The sequence below is a fragment of the Euprymna scolopes genome, chromosome 7 (genome assembly GCF_053919585.1).
Source record: "Euprymna scolopes isolate OS-2025 chromosome 7, ASM5391958v1, whole genome shotgun sequence".
In the NCBI taxonomy this organism is placed as follows: domain Eukaryota; kingdom Metazoa; phylum Mollusca; class Cephalopoda; order Sepiida; family Sepiolidae; genus Euprymna; species Euprymna scolopes.
This window is the reverse complement of record NC_136488.1, coordinates 161,219,788-161,236,620: the sequence shown is the minus strand read 5'-3', so window position 1 is coordinate 161,236,620 and position 16,833 is coordinate 161,219,788. Positions and strand designations below refer to the sequence as shown.

The 16,833-nt window shown below is 31.7% G+C and overlaps 1 protein-coding gene across 4 annotated transcripts in view; it reads right to left on the bottom strand.

Moving 5' to 3' along the window:
- The window catches only part of LOC145280217 (adenomatous polyposis coli protein-like), a 306,855-nt gene that overhangs the window by 131,606 nt on the left and 158,416 nt on the right, over positions 1-16,833 (bottom strand). For all 4 annotated transcript variants that reach the window (XM_080132000.1, XM_080131999.1, XM_080132002.1 and 1 more), the window contains one exon: positions 13,374-13,487. The gene's annotated coding sequence lies outside the window, so the exon portion shown is untranslated. The remainder of the gene's footprint in view (positions 1-13,373; positions 13,488-16,833) is intronic.

Below are 16,833 nucleotides of genomic sequence, written 5' to 3'. Positions count from 1 at the left end.
TCATTATCATATATATATATATATATATATATATATATATATATATATATATATATATACACACACACACACACACACCTACAGACACTAGTGTTTCATCCTTTCAGGAATCATCAGTGCATCATATTTGAACCTGGCAACAGAAGCCATCCCTGGCTTCATTAGTAAGGACCTAATCCATTCGGCTACCGTTAACTGTGAGAAATGCTGTTGAATTTTAAACATTTATTTTTTAAATGCTTTTTAATGTCTGTCAGAGAGATCTAATCATTATATGATGATCTACACACACACACACACACATAAAGAAGAATATACTCTATAAGCATCTATATATTATTTCTGTAGTACCTTTAATATGTGTAACGCTTTCCAAATTATAAATTATTCGATCAGGAGATCCTATTTATTAAAAAGGAGGATAGGTGATAATTATGGCTGTGACAACAATATTCTTTTCATTCTTTTGACTCTCAGGTATATCTCCGACACAGTTAGACACAGTCAATCAACCGAGAACCACATCCGTCTACATATAAGATATTAACAGATATATACTCAAGAGTCAAAACAATGAAAAGAATATGCTGTTGTCACAACCCTAGTGATAACATACTACAAACATTAAATTAGTATATATAGACACGCTAATTTAATGTTTGTAGTATATTATTACCTTCTTTCCTCCTTTTGAATAAATAGGATCTCCCGATTACCGAAAATGCAACGTAAAAAAAAAATTTTTTTTTTAAAAATGATGTTGCTTTTGGGCTGTACGTTAAATGAAAATATACCTCCCTGGTCTTCTGGCTAGAATCCAAAGGTAATATCTGCTTTGTCTAAAGACTGTATAATGATATGGGGTTTCCGTTCACACCAGGCGTCCATACAATGGAAATATGTCAAAGACTCCTAATAAGGATATTGGAGATAAACCGTAATAACCAGATATGTTCTACACTACATTAACCAGATTACTTAGATAAATACTTTTACAGTTTTAACAAAAGGACTACAATAATATTATGGGGTCTCCATTCATGCTGAACGTCCACCGAATGTTCAGCAGCAATATATTACTAGGTCTAGGACAACAGCATATTCTTTTCATTGTTTTGACTCTCGAGTGTGTAGCCGTTGATATCTTATGCTTTTATATAGAGTGATGTGGTTCTTGGCTAATTAACTGTATCAGATATATACTCGAGAGTCAAAACAATGAAAGGAATATTCTGTTGGCATAGCCCTATATATTACATATGAAAGATGCTGTATGCCGTTGGGGAATTTCCATAGGTCTCGCTAGTTTGTAAATAAAAATTATGAAAGGTTTATGGAGATTTGCTTGTGTATTTATATTGCTTTAATTTGAATTTATATGCTCCATCCTAATATGAAAAAAAAAAAAAAAAAAAGAAAAGAAAAAGAAAAATCACCCAATGAAGAATATAGTGGTTGTCTAGCTGAAGTTCAAAAATGCGAAAACAGAAAAAAAAACTCAAGGCATTTAGTGTGTTATAAGTTGTTTCAAACAATTTAGAAACGCATTTATCTATTAAAAAAAAAAAAAAAAAAAAAAAAAAAAAAAAAAAAAAGGAGGGGGGGCACGGACTCACTGAAAGGTTAACAGATTTTGTGCACATAAGAAAGTATCTCTCTCTCTCAAACAAAAACAATCAGTGCATCGCTGAATGTGTTGACAACATGACAGGTAAAATCCTGTCAAAGATCATGGACAATTGCTGACAGGGTGACTGTTAAGTTGCCAACCAAAGAACTCACTTTACATTATTTAAAGTAGCGGCAGTAAGGAAGGAAGGCTGCCAGCAAAGGGGGGTTTAATTGCGTTTATCACATGTCTCTCAATGTTGACAAGAAGTAGACATCAAATCAAGCTAACCAATAACAAGATGAGAAACGACATATTTTAACATTTTTTTTTTTTTTTACGAAATATTAATAGATTCTCTTTTTCAGAACTCAACAGCATTAGATTGTGCTTTATGATATAAAGCACTTAGTGCATCAAAAGTTACCTCACCTTTTGCAGACAATTTTATCAAAATTGATACAAAAGTTAAATGGAAATCACGTGAGAAGTGACTCATGAACCCCCTCCCACCACCACCACAAAAAAATAAATTGTATTTTTTTTTTTAATCATATTTAAATACAGGGAGCTGAGAAATAAATAAGTAAACATAAAAAATAAATAAAAATAAGAGTTCATTGGTAATGTTAAAACTAAAGTTATTTCATTGGTGAGAAGACATTTCATAACTGAGGCAAAAGTTTTATAGAGATTGGATGCTTTTGGTGACACCAATCCAGTGATGCAATGAGGATCAATATTTTTATTGAAACAGGGATTGCCAACCAACACTTAGCAATGTATCAACTGACCGTTTGAATATTTCTTTATTTATTCTTCATGATTAAGTGAGGTTCGCCGTTTGATTGTTTGTAAACAAAGCAGTAGATTGAGCACCGTAGAAGCGATGGGCGAATGTTTATTTAATAGACATTTGATGAAAGGTTTACAGGTACTAATCCAGTGGTTAAAACTGCCGACTATTAATGCGATGGTTGTAGGTTGAATCCACAGCTAGGGAAAGGTGCTAGTCTAGCCACACTGATGAGTTGCGATACAATGAAATAGTACTGCATGTGGATGACTATATATATATATATATATATATATATATATATATATACTATTATATAAAACAAACTGTGTGTGCGAGTTTGTTCTTCATGGACTTGGAAACGGCCGAGCCGATTTTTATGAAATTTCATACAAAAGTACTTTATATGACTGGCAGTGTTCTTAGATAGATTTTGTATCGGAATGTCTTTGATAAATATCGATAATCAAAATAAACAAAGAACCAAAGTTAACACCTTACACAGCCTAACATCACAAATGCATTTAAGTTTTATTACCACACAAGCCGAAAGGTTTAACTTATAAAATAAACAGTAGGTTCTTTGATATGACAGAGGAGTGTTCAAAATGAATGTTTCTGTTTAAAGCCCAATCGAAGCATGATATTTATCTTAAACATTACATGAGGAGTCATTTCAAGTAAAAAGTTATTTGATTTTATCCATATAAACTCGAGGAATGCACAATTAAAATGTGTAAACATTTTATGAATAAAAAATGAGGATGGCTACCACAAGCAAATTCGTAGAGCCAGTAGCAGCCTTGACCTTGCGATACAAAAACTGAAATCGAGTGAGCCGGAAAGAAACGACGGGACTTTAGTGAATCTGTTTAATTCGTATCTTTATGAATTTATGTGGAGAGAGCGAGTGCTGCATTGCAAGCGTTTATTCTACATAAATAACTTTTCATTTTAAATTTTTTAAATTTTTACTTAAAAATAAAAGTTGTTTAAATTATTTGTCATTCTAAAATATAAAAAAAAATCAATTTAAAATAAAAAAAAATGTTTAAAAGTTGTTTAAATTATGTTCCATGTTTTTTTTTTTCTTGCATTTATTCTACATAAATAAAAATAAAATGATTATTTTTCTTTTTAATTTCTTTTTAGTTATGTCAGTTTTACCTCGAGTTGCCCTATTTATTTACATTAGAGTTATCTCCCTTGAGAGAAAAAGGTCTTGGACTTAAATTGGGTAATCTTGTGTTACTATGTGACCAAGATTAAAAATAAAACTTTGCTTAAATTAATTTTATTCATGGACATGCTTTTCGCATATCAAAAACATCAGGAAGCCTTTTGCTTCATACATCTTTTTACTTTTAAATGAATGTCATGTGCAATCTTTCATTGTTATGCAAACAACTGTATTCTTTATGCTTTACATGTCTTTTCATTATCTCTTAATGTTTTTCCTAGACAAATTGTTAAAATAAATGACTTTGTCCTACCATAATTTATCAATTGTCTTTAACTTTTCAAAATGCATGTTATAGTTGTTGCTAAAAACGCTAACAACACACGTCTGTATTGGCAAATATTAGTGGCACAAGTGAATAGAGAATACATTTAGTTTCTCCACGAATGTTTTTCGAAAACTCTATGAAAAATAGAAGATCGAATATGAAAATTGTTGAGTTATATAAAGTTTTTGTCAACCAATTCTCTTATACTTATGCTTTTTAGATTTCTTTTTCCTAGTGAAATTTATACACAAGCAGAAATAGGGTGTCAGACTGTTCAAAACAATTACCCACTGAGATGGGATTACACTCTTCTGGAGGTTAAAGGTTCAATCATCAATGTGAGCAATACCCAAGATACAATTGTGAATTACTTAAGACTTCTATTCTATTGTGAAATAGAGAGAGGAGCAGTAGGAGGTGGCAGCACTGGTAACATCATGCGGAAATAGCAGCAGTAAAACAGGAAACATGAGTTGGAAAAAATTACATTGAGAGCATTGCCAGAAACACTGCGAAAAAAGTAGGCTCTCTCTACCTCGCTAGAAAGCTACTAACGCCCGAAAGTATCCTGCACCTCTATAAGGCCACCATTTGCCCATGTATGGAGTATTGTCATATTTGGGCTGGTGCATCTGCTACTAGTCTCTCACTCTTAGACAGGGTTCAAAAGAGAGTCGCCAACCTAATAGGTTCTGAACTGTCATCTAAGCTTCAGCCTCTGTCCCATCGACGTAATGTAGCATCCCTCTGCCTGTTCTACAAGTATTTCAATGGTGAATGCTCTGACGAACTGTAAGCACTTGTGCCCCCTAGACGTAAGTAACCCCGACAAACCCGACAAGCATCAAAATCCCACCCCTTCACAATTGAGATCCCTAGATGTAAGAGAGCCTTCTACTCCAGTAGTTTCTTCCCCAGAACCGCTGGACTTTGGAATTCCCTTCCTAGTTTCATGCTTCCCCAACTGTACTGACATGCAGAAGTTCAAGTGTAATGTAAACCGACATCTTGCTGTCCAACTCCCCACATAGTACCCCTGTCCTGTAGCTTATATCCCTGATAGTAGCCCCTTACAGCAAAGTGGCAATGTGCCTTGTTTGGGGTGAAATTGCAATAAAAAAAAAAAAAAGACAGAGTAGAGTGGAACAGCAGGAGAAGGAGAGCCGACGACTATGAATTCCCACCAGCCGGTGTCAGCCTTGTAAAAAAATTGTCATGTAAAATGGAAAGCACAGACAGGAAATAAAAGTTTCTCAAAAAAAGCGAATTCAAAATATTTCATTTATTTGTTTGGCACTTCATCGGAGTCGACAAACGAGAGGAAGAACGAAATGAGAACACCTTTCTGTAACATTACACAGCCATGATTGATAGAACAAGAACATGCTACCTTCACGGATTAAATAAAGGGTTCTGCTTAAAATTCCACGCAGATCCTTCAAGTTCGACAAGATACACCTAAAGTAAAGTTGGAAGTTACATCCACCGAAACGTTATGCAAATAACACTCAAAATGAGAACAGTAGTCTGAAGGATCGAAATAATACAGGGAGTAAAAGATTAGAAATTTTTATAGAAGTCATTTTTTTTTTTTTTTTTTTTTTTCAGATGGTTTGAAAAAGTGAAAGATAAAACTTTCATCATCTGTAATTCGTACACGATTCATTTCACCAGGTGAGTTTTAGTAATATGGAATTTCATTTAGACCAATTAGATGTTCTACAGGTTATCAAACAGAAATTAAAACTTGTATATTTATTTTTAAAAATTCTAAAATACAGGTTAGTTGAAAAAGAAATGTCATCCATAAAATCATTAATAAAATTTCACACTCCTTTTGGCAATCCAAACAATATTTCGTACACACACAAAAAAAATCTTTGTTTTATTATTGTCCAATGCTAGGGGGCACGTTGGTGATTGTTTCATCAGTAGAAGGTATGATCTTAAATTAGCTTCACTCTAAAGAGACCTTAATCCATAGATAAAACATGTGGGTTTATCTCAGAGATAATGTCTAACAAAACAATCCCTAGACTTCTTCTGAACTTAAACCAGCCAGCTTTATCAGCAACTACAACTTCTTCAAGCATCTCTACTGTTATAGCAACAAATATAAAATCTACAAAAAGCTGAAAATACATTTTGTGAGTTTTTCAAGTTTCTAATGCAGTAATTTTATGCGGAATACATAAACTTGTTCCCGTAATGCAAAGGTATTTTCTTCTTTGTTTAGCAATACTTAACATGTGGTATCCATACTGCGTTCAAGACCGAAACATTTTTTGAGATGGCGGAGGAGTTTGCTAGAATGCTAAGAACATATACTACACATTGATCTTAGCCAAAAAATCCAAGTAGTTTCCTCCTATGCATAATCTCCATTTTTGTTTAGTAATAATTAAAAACTAAAATAAGTATGCGTTACTCAATCCAATTTCTTGATTATTCTATAGTCAAGCAAGGGTTGCCTAATCAGTAACAGCATTTTGAAATATTTATTTGTCAAGTACTATGACTTTTGAATAAGAACAACAAAAAATGGAATATTCCAAATAGCTTGACAATTATAATGCTGAATTGCCTTAAAACTAAAATGAAATATTCCGAAAATTCCCAATAAACAATTGTTGAAGATAAGTCACTTATCACCAGCCAGTGTTTGGTCAGTGCAGACCACCACCGCTATATCCGCCAACACCGCCATCACCACTTAAAATTTCTAATGCTACAATTTTATGCAGAATATATAAACTTGTTTCGATATTGTAAAGATATGGTGATTGTAATGCTTTTTATATTGATATAAAGATTAAGCTTATTTGTAAACATTTAAAGTTCCCAAACTGATTTTATTATCATCAAACCGTTTTCATAAGTTGAAGAGATTCACATGGATAAACTACAATAACAATATTCTTACCAATTAACTGAAGAGTTCAATTTACTTCCATGACTAAAATGTCTTTCATAAAATCGATTACAATCGATTGTGTGATGATAACCCATTAAACTGATTTATATAGAAAAGATCATCTCCATTGATTAATGCATTAACAAAAATTTATTTACTCTTCATTTATTAGATTTTTTTTTTTTTTTTTTTCAAGAAAAACTTTCCCATAGAAAAATAAAATCATGTAGGAAAAGAGGTGTCAAGGTGACAAGTAAAATATGAGTTTAATATTTGAGATGCAATATGCCAGACAAAATTTTGACACTCAGTTGGGGGGGGGGGGGACTATAAAGCCAGAAAACATTGCAACTAAATTTGCTAATCTCTTCTTTCTTTTGATTTTCAAAAGTGTAAAATAAAACAATTTTATGACACCATATCACTCATTTTGTGAGAATATCCAAAGTTATATACATATAATTCATTAATTGGCACAATTAATTGGAAAAAAAAAAAAAAAAAATCAGAACTTTTTTGGTGTATCAGAATTAGTATCAAAATCTGAAAAACTTGTGTCTATTTTCTGATGCCAAAAACGATTCTTTTATTTTTATTTTTTCCTTTTTATTTTAAACAAAATCTTCCATTGCTGGTAATAATCATAAAATAAATATTTATTGGTTTTAAACTACCAATGGAACTAAAATTACCTCCATTATCTACAAGTGTATTTTTACATTTGTGAAAAATATCTGTACATTTAACATGTATTTTTATGGTAATTTTAAAATTAAAAACATAACTCTATGGTTAAATATTTAGAGATTTAGAAAGAGTCGGAATTAAAAATTTAGAATGGAATCAGTTATCAGAATCGAGAAAATATCTACTTACACACACACACACATCAGCATTTGTTAGCATATTTGAATGTTGAGTAATGTAAATATTCCTTAAAAAAAGTTTAAGATTTTCTAAAAGTTACAATTAAAATTCAGGGTTAAATAAAAAAAAATTGCGATTTCAAGCCTTTTCCTTGATCCTTTTAGAGTTATGACAAAAAAGGTATTGCTTGGTGATATTCAACACTTTTTGGCATAGTTCAACTGTTGTCCTGGAGAAATGTTGCAGGCGTCAAAAGTAGGCCTCCAGTTGTAGAATTGTTGCAATTTTAACAGGATTAAAATCATTGCACAATTAGTCACTAAAGAAATATACGATCTACATTTTCAAGCGACATTCCACAAGTAATGCCTAAACCTAAACGTAGATTCCATAAACAAAGCTTCTTTCTTAGAACTACACGCCTGTGAAACTGTTTTGTTTTCCGGCTTTCTAACTGACTACAATATGGTCATCTTCTAGTTCAATGTAAACAAATTCTTGATGAGCCGTCCCCTTAAGTAATCCAATTTACTAAATTTCCACTACTAACGATTACTACGATATTGTCCCATTGACTACCGTACACTCATTAACCCTTATCCTCGAGTGCCTTATCCGGGCCTTGATAAATAGCGACTCTTTTATAAAAAAAAAAAAAAAAAATTAAAACTCAATTTCCTATAAAGGATAGCCATCTCCATACCAAATGGAGATTATAAAACTAAAACCCATTTTCCTGCTCCTTTTTTTAGGTCTCTATACACAAATTTTCAAATTTATATTCTAAGAGATAAAAGTTCAACTATTCTTCTGGATAAACGTTTGCCGGCATTAGTCAATGGGAAACAAGACAATATATATGTGTGTTTGTGTTAGAGGGTATATGTAAAAATGAAATTTGAATTAAATCATTAAGTATGCATAAACATATATATTTTATTTATAATAAAAATAAATAAAAGCTAATTATTTTCTTTATAAATTTTGTCCCAGTTAAAAAAAAAAAAATTCTAAATGTTTTGGTCACAAATGTTCACTTTTTATTCACAATAGAAAATGTGTGATCAGGATATGAGATTAGATAAAGAAAAACTGTGAGAGATAATCGGACATTGTGAAATAAATGTTTGGAATGTACAATAAATGCTTCAAATCCTAACATGATGACATTCAATTCCCTCTCCAGCAGGGGGGGGGGGTACACAGAAATCTCTTATTTGCGAATGAACCTTTTGAACTGGAAAAGTAAGCAAAAAATAAATTCAAAGATTTATTTTTCATACAATTTTAACAATTTTAACTTCATACAAATTATTACACGATTATCATGATTCTTGTTGCTAATGGCGAACAAATGACGTATTATTTAAGACAAAAAAGAAAAATTACAACTAAATTTTTTTTTCACAAACTTCAATGGATAATTCTTACTCAGTAGTTGGGATGATACTGCATCAATTAACTGTATGTCATTTTTATTCATTTCTGATCTTACCCGAAAAGCTTTTTGTCTGCCTACTTTTCGTTTTTATCTATAGTACGAGACAGAGAGCATTATTTATTTAAAAATAAAAAATGGCACATAGAACAATGAGTTTCTCAACAAGAGACAACTACAAGTATTTAAAAGCAACCACAAATATGTTTCCTTGATTGAGAGGAGAAAAGTGATTCATATTATTCCTTGAATCTCCAAGGAGACTGGATTGGGAATCTGATCCATTTCAAATGACTCCACATCTTGAAGGTGGGGTGTTTGAGCCTGAGCCGGTTTGTTTCAACCAGACTCTAAAGTCAGCTCAACCATCAAATACTGATCTTGCTAAGTTTTATAACAATCTCGCAATTGCACTTCCAGCCATTAAACAATACGATTGGCATTTTATTGTGAATTCACAAAAAAATAAAAAATAAATAAATAAATAAAAAATTAAAAAAATAACTTTAAAGCAAAGACTCTCAAAATGTTGTACAGCATTCAATCTAGGCCAACTTCCCTCAAAGGAGGAAGTGTCAAGGAAATATTAAATTCATAGGCAGTTTCCAGTCACCTATAATATTCAGTGTATTTTTGGTCAGGAAGCCAGTATCTTCAGACAGCCTTACCTGATATCACCAAATGCCCTAACAGCTATTACCACTCTAGGCTAAAATGGACCTGGGAGCAATGGTCACTATAGGGTCTCACCACTGAATGTCTTTTAAAGTCATATCCAGGACCATGCAGTGACACTCAAAAAAAGGGACAGTTGATTTTGTTTTGTTTTTGATTCATTGAATTAATGCTGAAACAATGCACCTATGTGGAAACGATTCATTGTATACAATCGAACACAAGTGGTTATTTTATCCATAGGAGGTGGGGGTGGGGGGTTAGGATTAGCATCCACCTCATTTGACCAATCGTCACCAAACTTGGTCAAAACGATTTATTGTATATAATGGAACACAAGTGACTATTTTAGCAATAACAGGCACGGGGGGGGGGGGGGGGTTGCAAATAATATTTTGGTAAATGATCGCAATAAATTCAAAAGGATTTGAACTCAGTATGATCAATTCCATAGGCTCTGAGGGTATCCATTATTCAAATTACACATTTTATAGGATAAGACGATCATATAAAAATTTGGAGAGGCTGCAAATACCATGAACTTTATTATTACCTACACAACGAAGAAGGTTATGTTTTTGACAAAGTTTGTCGCTAAGTTTGTGCGTGTACAACCCAGTGTCTCCATCACTTGACCAATCATCACCAAACTTGCTAAAAACATTTGATCATCATATTAGAACTGATTTTGGGATATTTAGGTTCAAAGTCATGATGATTTCAGTTCTATTGATCATAAATATTCACTACTTGGCCCATATTGTAACTAATGAAGTCCTTGAAGGTAAAACTTTTGACAGAATTTCAATTGACTTTTTCTAATTTGATGTATGAATCTTACACTAACAGTAATCGTCAACGTGATTAAATAGTTTTTTCAATCATTAGCATTACCATGGCATAACTGGGAATACTTTATACAATATGGATGAGTAAGATCCAGATAAAACTTTGGGGCCAATGATTCCAGGCAAAAGCATACAGTCCCATGATTCATGTTCTTGTTTAATCTCATATTGAAACTAATTCCAGATAAGTTATTGCCAAAAAGTACAAACCTTTGTAATTGCATGTGAGGGGAGGGGGTAATTCAAAAGGGAACATCTGCTAGAAGCACCATCATGAATTCACCATTGATCAATTCAAATACTAAATTGGCATTAATGTACAAGTCAAGCACAATTTTAAGAGTTATAAATTGTCAAGTTGTAGATTTTTGCACAGCAGAGAAAAAAGAAAAAAAAATTCTAACATTTCATTCGGCACTGAAAAAGATAATTGCTATTTTACTTTTGAGGAATTATGAATCCAAGAAAAAAATTATAAAAATAATTCTTGTTATTTAAAAAAAAAAAAAAAAAAAAAAAGGTTCTGTATGAAAGTATTTAAAAAGAAAATGTGTTGCGCAAAAAATAAGATAATTTCAAAGTATTTAAAGTAAATATCTTCAAAATTGGAAATTGTATCTTAAAACCCTTCTTTTAGACTCAAAAGACAATGGATAACCCTTGTAAAGGTGCGTGAGCAGAGAATCTATAGTGAAGCAAAGGTTGCACAATCACGAAATAAACCAGAATTAATTATGTGGTTGGTGCTTTTTCGAATGAAAGATGGGTCACATTATTGAAAACAGTATTTACTAAAGTAATTTGATGAAGTTATGATACCAAATAATGTTACATTTCTGAATATCTGAGATGGGTCCACAAGGACCTGTGGCGCAGCGGTCAGAGTACTTGGAAAAAAGTCAATTGTAAAAGTGATATTCTCCTGAAGGTTGAAGATTCAATTCACAGTGTGGGTGATCGAAAAACACAACTGTGAATTACTTAGGACCTCTATCCAGTCATAGCTTAAGAAACAAGAGCATGCTCCGCTTGTGAAATAAATAAAGGGTTCAGTTCAAAATTCTGTCCAGATTCCCCGAGTTCGACAAGATACACCTGAAGAAAGTAAGAGGTTACATCGACTGAAACATTGTGAAAATGACACTTAAGATGAAAATAATAGTCTAAATAATGTTATATAATTTTTTTTATTATATAAATATTATTTAGTATTCAAACTTCTTCAAATAATTTTACGAAATAAAGTTTAAATATATTAAATAAAAATAGAAAGAAATAAAGTAAAGAAATTTGTTTTCTCTGAAAATCTTTCATGTATTTGAGAATATTTCTGAGATGATATTATTAAAAAATAGAGTATGCATGTATGATATTATCATAGCTGGTTTAGTATTATTAAACTGGGTTTGTATTTAGAAGAGCTGGATAAGCATAAAAAATATTACAGCTTACTTCCTTAGTACCATCAGTATTCTTTATGTATATGTATATAATACTTTCAACCAATCCCTCATCATAACTGCTATCTCTCTTGTGAAAAAAAAAAAAAAAAAAAGAGAGAGAGAGAGATTTTCCCAACTTATCTACTATGTGTCTCTGAAAACACACAGCCCTAATTCTAATCTTAACTTCTAATGGATTTTTCCACTTTCTTTGCTTACTCTAGCCTCATATGGAAAATTCTGTTTTTAGCCTCATTTTTGCATATCCACATCTAAATATTGCTACAAACAGGTGAGTATAAAAACATTAAAAAAAACTGAGTGTGAGAGGATGGAATAAAGAGAAAAAGATCACGAAAAAGAATTTAAAAAAAAAAAAAATGGTATTGGACATTGAAAGTATGCATATATATGTCACTGTTTGTTTAGTTTTATTAGACTGGGCTTCAACTCGGGAGAGCTAGAGAAATTTACAGAATTACTAATTAAAGCTATCCAGCCAAACAAGTCTGATTTCTATTAATGTATGCTTGTAGAGATATGTAAAAAAAAAAAAAACAAAAAAAAAAAAACCTGAAAGTAAATACAGGCAAACTGACTTTATCCAAAATAGTTCCCTTGTACAGTTTAGATAAATATTAAAAAAAAAAGATTAAAAAATCTTGAAGAATCCAGTTCTTCAAAAATGCACTGTGTTAGTTGCTTATTTTCATTTTTTTTTAAATAACTGGAGAAAAAAAAAAAAAAAAAAAAAAAAAAAAAAAAAAAAACACGTCCGTTTGCAATTTTACATAGTGTATCAAAAATTGATAGAAAGATTTGAAACTTTCAAACGATATCATCATCATCAACATCATACAAAATGGTTTCACACAATATAAAATCACAAGTTTATTGGCAATTTTGATTCTAATCACTGGAATGCACATCAAAAAGCGATCAAATGGTTGTGAAGCAGGTAATTTGTGTTGCTATAAAAGCAATTAAAATTTAGAAGTTCCTATTGCACTTGGTTCCTGTTTGATTTGTAGTCTTGATTCTTTTCCAATTGTATTTGATAACACATCAAAAATTGATCAAAATCTGATTATCCAGCAGTGCATATCAGGAAAGTATGCCCGCCCAAGATGGCCGATCGCCAAATCATTAAAACTATTCATTACTTGTTCATTAAGCATCTGAAATGGGATTATACCATTTTGAAAAACACCAACTTTTATCTGCATTTAATTCCAGGTTAAAAATCAATTAGAGATAAGAAAAAGGAGGAACATACCGATCGCAGGTTTTTCAATGGACACACAGGGTGTAAAATCCCATTTTTTGTGGAAACTAAAACCAAATTGTTTATAGGACAGCATCGTAGCACTCATCTGATTGACATAAAAATCTGTAAAAAAAAAAAAAAAAATATATAGTTAAACAGAAATAAATTAAAAAGAACTTCTCATAATAACCCAATTTAGATAAGAGAACCAATTTACAGGTACCTATTTACACGTTCTGTACTTATGCTTAGAGAGGGAATACAAAATGTACAAACAATTAACTGGAAAAATTTATTGAAGAGATTAGGAAGAAATCTCTGAAAGAAACCTTCTGCAGCAGTTCAATAACATGCGTGGATACCCCCAGGCATAAGATTGCAAGGATGACCAAGGAAGCTATGGTTTGAATGCATACAAAGTGACCTGTTTGCTTGTAACATGACTCCTTTAGATTGGAGCACATGGAGAGCAGATGCAAGATAGTGTCAGGCACATGGAAATTACTGACAAAATTCTATGATTTTATAAGAATATTACAGTGCACATTGGCAAAGCATAATTTTCACCCCAGGTGAAAGGTGTACACTCGGTTTAAATAAAACCAAAATGCCCAAGTTTAATTTTACTCCACACTAGTGAGGAGATCGGAGAGTAAAAACCTTGTGAACAAAATTCTGAAACTTCTAACAAGTATAGAAATATATTAAACATTTAATGCAGCAGATTCGCTTGGGCTTGCCCAGTCATAAAATATGCTTAAATATATTTCAAGTCACACAGATTTGGTATTTATTATCACAGAGCCAATTCTCTATTGAACATTAAATGCACCTAATACATAGTATTGATTTCGAAAGTTAAAAACAAAAAAAAAAATGATTTGAGTGCCATCAAATAGAATTGAAACCAAAACATTTAGTGCTCCAACCGCATTCCCTACGGTTTGAGTTATTAACAGATAGATAAGAAAGATTTAAAATTAAACCACTTCAAGTTATGAATGAATTTGCACATGCGCAAAAGTAACAGAAATAGGTTGGCGAGTTGAAATGAACATTTTGCATTTCAACTTGCTGACATTTCTGTATGTGTTATTCATCCATCCAAACAAAGATTTTATTCATTATAAAACCATCCGTGGTGCATGTTTTCACAAACACGTATACTCACATACATCTATTTTTTATTATTATAGAAAACAGAACTTTCGTTCTTAGTTAAAAAAAAAAAAAAAAATTCTCAGGAACAAAATTTTAGATAAAAACAAAACAAAAAAACTTGCATTAGTGATAATATCTATCATTATCTAAGACTTTCACAACAGTTTTATTATACTAACTTGGTGATATAATGACTGAATGTAAAAGGTCACTATTGCTAACATATTGACCGGATTGTTGCCACCACTCTCCCCATGCCAATTCTCGTTTTTCAATTCATACCAGTAACTTTCGTACTCAATAAAACCCCATGAAAGTAGATTAAATTGGATACCCATTTATATTTACTGAACTATTCTTTTTTTTTTTTCTTTTAATTATTACTTGATCACTTTTTTTTTTTTTTTTTTAATTTTTTTTTAGATAAATGTAAATTTTATCTGGTGCAATTGCCTATGCTACATCGGTGATTAGATTTTTTTTTTTTTTTTAAACTGGATGTCAACGTTAACGAGTCATTTAATGCAGACACAAGTGATAGGACAGATTCAGATAACTGGAATATTTATTATTTATTTATTTATTTATTACCGGTTTTGTTGATCAGATATTTTTGTAGAGAAATAGTTTGAAGTTTTCTTAAGAGTTCAATTTCTTTAACAAAGTTTATTAAGGTTATTTTAATTTTATTATTTTCTTTGACTTGTGAAAATCCATTCTATATGGTTCTTGGCACGAGATACACATTAGGGATTCTCCATTTTTTAAATAAATACTTGTAAGAAATATGTCTACGTCCTATCAGATATGTGAGGGGCTAATGACAAAAAAAAAAAAATGAAATTGGGGATGAATTTTTGAACTGATGGTGGGTATGGTCCCCACCAAAATCCCAATCTTGCATATCTTAATGCAAAAATTAATATAAAAGCATCCTCCATTTCTTTTTTTAGTATGGTAAAAAGGGCTTCTTTTGTGGGAGATAAATCCTGTGAATTCTTTTTTCTGGGGGGGGGGGTCATGGTGAAAGGTTAGTAAAAATATAAAATAATTACCGTTCCACTAACCCTAAGTCTGAGTGGAAATCTTCCCTCCCACCTAAAATAAAAACTTTTGTTAACCCTACCATCAACCCTAGTCCAAATGACATTCCTCAACACCTTAAAATTAAAACAACATTTCTTAACTCTAAGACTAAACCTCAGTTCGAATGGCAGCCCTCTAAAAAACGCCCCCCCCCCCAAAAAAAAACTTCCTTAACTATCATTAAACATTTTTTGGAGTTCTGTATTGTCTAACTATTGATATTCCTAAATTTTATGCATTCCCTAATTAACTTAGTAGCCTCTGTCTATTGCTAACGGTTTTATGACCATGCCAGGAAAAAAAAACATAAGTTAAAATGACACTCTCCTCAAACAAAAGCGAACTCATAAAACTACATATAATAGTTTACAAAGATACACCCCCTCCCAACAAACGTAGTATTTATCTCACACAGCAAAAAAACAAAAAGCACTTTTTCTGAATTGAAAAAATTTTTTTAATTATACGAAAAAGTGGTCTTCACTCCTTGCTTTTCTGTAGTCTGAAAATGACATTCACCAACAATTGGCCAAATCCTGCACAATTTCGATTAGAATCCCATTTTCTATTGAATTGAAAAGAAAAAAGACATCCATTTAGTAATTGTCTGTATTTTTTTTTTTTTTTTTTTTTTTTTGAGATGAGGTGTTTTCATTCATTGAGATTGTCGGACTGACTTCCTCATCTTGGTTGTTATTGTCACAACGTTTCGGCCGTTTTTCCCTCCGGCCTTCGTCAGGTGTTTTGTATCGAACTGGGGAACCGTTTAGGAGTCTCGAACCCAACCCTTTATTATTATTATTATTATTACGGGGGTACCGTGTTCGGACTCCAGCTAGGCTTTGGGACATAGTTCCTGATTCTCTGTTTTTAATGTTACTTTTTCACTGCCTTCGTTCAGGATTGAACTCAGCACCTTTTGGGTAACTGTAAACTTTGATACAACGTCTAGGACCACTCGGCCATAGTGACATATGGCCGAGTGGTCCTAGACGAATTGAAAAAAAACAAAAAAACATCCATTTATATTTTATAAAATATAAATATGAAATATTTACAAAAACTCACTTTAATTTTTCTTATATGAACCAACACTTTAAAAGTGAACTTTTATAAAGAGAACAACATATATTTGCTAAGTGTATAAAGCAGAAAAACATCGTTGAACAAATCATTGAATTAATTTATTCATCAAACCGCTGTCATCAAGAGAAACACCTTC